The 4,451-nt window shown below is 40.3% G+C and overlaps 1 long non-coding RNA gene across 1 annotated transcript; it reads left to right on the forward strand.

Moving 5' to 3' along the window:
* Positions 1–1,464: 1,464 nt before the first annotated feature.
* Positions 1,465–2,680, forward strand: LOC102008558. Its single transcript, XR_261428.1, has 2 exons — positions 1,465–1,618; positions 2,384–2,680. It is a non-coding gene; the product is annotated as an uncharacterized LOC102008558 (long non-coding RNA).
* The last annotated feature ends 1,771 nt before the right edge of the window (positions 2,681–4,451 follow it).

Consider the following 4,451-nt stretch of genomic DNA (forward strand, 5'->3'; position numbering starts at 1 on the left):
AACGCTGAAAGGCTGAATATTTTCATTCTAAGACGAGGAACAAAGCAAAGATTTTGCGTTCAACACTTTTATGCAACATAGTGCTGAACTTTCTATAGCTAGTGCAATTAAAGCTTTTTAAATTAAGGGAAACACATTGGAAAGAAAGAAGTAAAACTCCTTGTTTTCAGATAACATAGTCCTTTATAAAACGCTAAAGGAGTTTTATTGAATAAAACTAAGAAAATACTTTAGTTAGGGTACAAGGTCAATACAAAATATAATTTTTATAATAGCAATGAACAATCAGAAATTTAAATTATGAAAATATTCCCTTCCTGATAATGAAGACAATAAAATACTTAGGAATAAATTTAACATAAAAATATAAGATCTACACTAAAAACTATAAAATACCATTGAAAGAAATTAAGGAATACCAAAATAAATGGAAAGATGTTCCACTGGAACACTCAATATTGCCAAGATGGCTTTTCTCATTTTGATCTGTAACTTCAATGCCATCCCTATCAAAAAGCCTGCTAAACAGGCTGGAAAAGTGTGTTTATTTGACCCCTATTTGGGAGCCTGGGGGGAAAAATACAAATGGAAGTCATAACTCCAGCCTACTCTCCCCAGCTGGCTCTAATTCTACCCAAGTTGTGCATGTTTGTGTGTATGTGTGTGGTATTGTCATCTGTGAACATACCGTAAGTGTGTGTGCCTATGTGTGTACATCTCAGCCACAGATTTGTGTTCCAGCCCTTCCTCCCCTAGTGCCCTCACAAACAGCTCCTCATGGACCACCCTTCAACCTACGGTTGCACGAGCCAGACACAGAGGCACTCACCCAGCAGTCTGAAATGCTGAGGCAAGTTTCAGCCCAGCTTGGGCAAATTAATGATTTAATAAAAGCCTGTCTCAAAAATAAAGCATAAAAAGGGGCTGGGGATGTAATTCATTGGAAGTGTGGGTCCACAAACCAATTGCCAATTATCGCCAACACTGAAAAAAAGTCTCCTTTAGGGGGACAGGCCCAGAGGAAGAAATCCAGTCAGTTTCTAGGGAAAACAAAACTATCATGGAAGCATTTAGGGAAGCGAATTCCATCATCCTGTTTACTTGAAGCATGGTCTTGAAGCAGAGACTTGGACTTCAGATGTGCACATCCACTTGGTCCTACTCACTCCTTAAAGGGCAGCCACAGAAATGCCCTTTAAAGCAGTGTTTCTCAAACTTTATTCTGCAAACAAATTACTGGGGATCTTGTTAAAATGTAGGTATAGTATGCCTGAAGTAAAACCGGGTGATCTGAGATTCTAACGAGCATTCTGGTGATAACTGGAAACTGGTGAAGGACCAGACCACACTCTGAGTAGTAAAATTTGAGAGCATGAGGCCCCCTTAGGGCTTCAGCTGAGCTGGTTCTAAGAGCAGAATTCTGCTGTGGAATAGAACTCAGTTGTGACATCAGCAGGAGTTGAAGACTGCTTTAGACCATCAGGGCTTTATCAGCCACAACTGAGCCTGCTGGTGATGGCTCAGGAAGAGTTCACAAACAGCTGGGTGCTTACACACCTGTAATCCCAGTACTCAGGGAGGCTGAGGCAGGAGAAATGCAAGTTCGGGTCCAGACTGCGTAAAAACATAGTGAGATTATGCAGGAGAAAAGGGGACCAAGAGATGGAGGGAGTAAGGGAAGTAAAGGGGATGACAAGAGAATTAAGATGTGTTATGTACATGTATCAACTCCCCATGAGGAATGCAATCATCATGTACTGCAAACATGTACTAATAAAATATAAACACTGGGAAAAAGAGCCAGTACTGCAAACACTGTTCGTTACCAGCCCCGCCCCCTTTGTGATGCTGAGGATTGTATGTAGGGCCTTCCCACTGAGCTACCTCTCTGGCCATTTTTGTATTTTAAGACAGAATGTAAGTCACTGCATTGCTCAGGTGGGATTTGAATTTGCTATTCTCTTGCCTCAGCTAGACACTGTATAATGGGGAATAACAGAGGTATTTATAAGACACATAGTTGACACAGCAGAGGTGGTGATTAACACTTTCCTAGGAAAATGTTTCATAATGAAAGTAATGTCTGAGTAGATCATTGAGGAATGAACTGGGTTTTACAGAGAACAAAGACAGAAAGAGAATTCAAGGCAAAGAGAACAACGTACCTGTGGCAGATTTTATTTTTCCAAAGATGGCTGCGACATTATCTCTAGTTGCATAACACCTTCTAAAAATTTTCCATTCCTCTATCAAGAGGTGAAGTCTAATTCCCTTCTCTTTGAATCTGAGTGAATTTATAGGATTGCTTTCATGAATACAATGTGCAGGGACACCAAGTGATTTAGGAGGCTAAATTAGAAAACACTGTGTATCTTTTGTCCAGTCTTCTTGGGATGCGTGCCTTTGGAATCCAATCACCAGCCTGTGAGGAAGCCAAGCATCCCATAAAAAGTTCCAGTGGGGAGGCACTGAGGTCCCCATACAGGACTCCTGTTGAAATCCCGCTGACAGCCAGCACCAACTTGCCAACCATATAAATGAGCCATCTCAAAAGATCTTCCAGCCTTTGGTCCAACTGCATCAGGTGACACTGTGTACAGCAGAGATAAGCCTTTTCCACCAAACCCTGACCAAATTTCAAATTCATGAGAGAAATAAATGATTGTTGTTATTTAAACCATCACATAGTGGCATGGTTTGTTATGCAGCAGTAGATTCCCAGATCTATATCTAAAGGCAAAAGAGTGTGACATGATCTGGTATTTAAAAATATGACACAAACAAGGGCATGTTTATGCATCTCTCAGCTATTAGAAATAAAAATATCAAAATATAGGACATGTAAAGAATGCTAAATTTATAATGTAGAAGGAAAAGTTTAGTAAACAAACCCTTAGTAGTGTAAATATAATGAAGTTGTACTGTGTAGTCAACCATGGTTGGATTAATTATTATTTATGTCTGTGCCACAAATGTTCTAGATATAAATGTAAACATATTTATACAACAACAATTTCTTGCTGAAATAAATTCTCTTTTTTTTTTGGTAATAGATTCTTATTGAAAGAAAAACTAGGGCCAGAGGGTGTAGCTCAGCAGCTGAGCACTTGCCTAACATGTGCAAGGTTCTGGGTTCAATTCCCAGGACGGCAAAACAAAGAAGAAAAGAAAATATTAATAATTTTCTCCTATGTATGTTCTGTAGATGAAACCCAAGTAGGCAATTTCAATAAATCATTTATTGTTTTTATTACCAAAGTGGAAACGTAATTTCAGAAATAACAACAACAAAACAACTAAATTCTTCAATGGGAGAAAAGTCTCAATATCCTTGGGATAAAAGTACATAATTCTAACTTGTCATCAATATGTTTGTTTTCCCCATAAACACAAATTTCTAAAGAACCAACCAGGAGTTTCTGAAAGAGGTGAAATTTATGACTATTCTTTAAAGCTGACAACCTGATTTTCTATAGGCCTTAGGAGTGAAGGGTGCATGCTAATTTGAGCGGTAAAGACTCAGAATGCAGTGAATTGATATGCCGAGACTATTTCCTGGCCTTGTGGGCCTCTTGAATTTAAATTTTTAAAAAATTTTCCTTTGGCTCGAATGTTATGTGTGGTTGAAAGGCAATATCCCCATACAGAATGGGAGTTTATATTACATGTAGCAGTTGGGAATGGGAAATTCCTGGAATGAGGATAGCAGATAACAAATAGCTTCCTTCCTTCTGCTCTTAGCTGAACTGACTCCTCCTGGAATACTGTGTCCAGCTCTGGAGGTCATACTCCCAGACAAATTAGAGTGTATTTGGAAGAGGGTGTTGAGAGAATACAAATGCCTGCCACATGAGGAACAACTGAAGAAAAGGAAGATATTCAGTTCAGGGAGGAACCAACTCTTGAGGTATGTTAGCCATTTCTAAATAATCAAAGAGCTTTTCTACAGAGGAGCGAGGAGCATCATTCTGTAGCCCCGAAAGCAGAGTGTGAAAAGGACTGTGAAACAATTTGGGGGTGAAGAAAGGCAAAGCTGCCCAGAGATGCAATCAGGGATTAGGGGAGACACGTGGCCCCTGTCACTGGAGACCTTCAAGCAAATCTTCTGGGAAGAATTCTAAATCAGCTAGGTTTGGATCAGACATTCTGAAAGGTCATTTCCACTGGAGTAAGAGCCTGGCCCTCCCCTAGAGGCCCTCCGCATCCTTCCAGGGAGTCACCAGTACACCTCCACATATGCTTATAACACAGCCCATTTCAACTTCTGGCTCTTGTAAGTGTGGTGATTTCTGAAGGTAACATGCTCTCTCTTACTGACTAACAGGCAGCATCACCTCCACTGATACACCCAAATTATCCTGTGCCATTGCCTCCCAGTTCAAAAGCTGTGCCTCTGGGCCACACCGCTGGCCCTTCTAGCATCACTTCCCACTCTGTCAACTCCTTCCATA

This window comes from Chinchilla lanigera, unplaced genomic scaffold (genome assembly GCF_000276665.1).
Source record: "Chinchilla lanigera isolate Chin_1 unplaced genomic scaffold, ChiLan1.0 scaffold00029, whole genome shotgun sequence".
In the NCBI taxonomy this organism is placed as follows: Eukaryota; Metazoa; Chordata; class Mammalia; order Rodentia; family Chinchillidae; genus Chinchilla; species Chinchilla lanigera.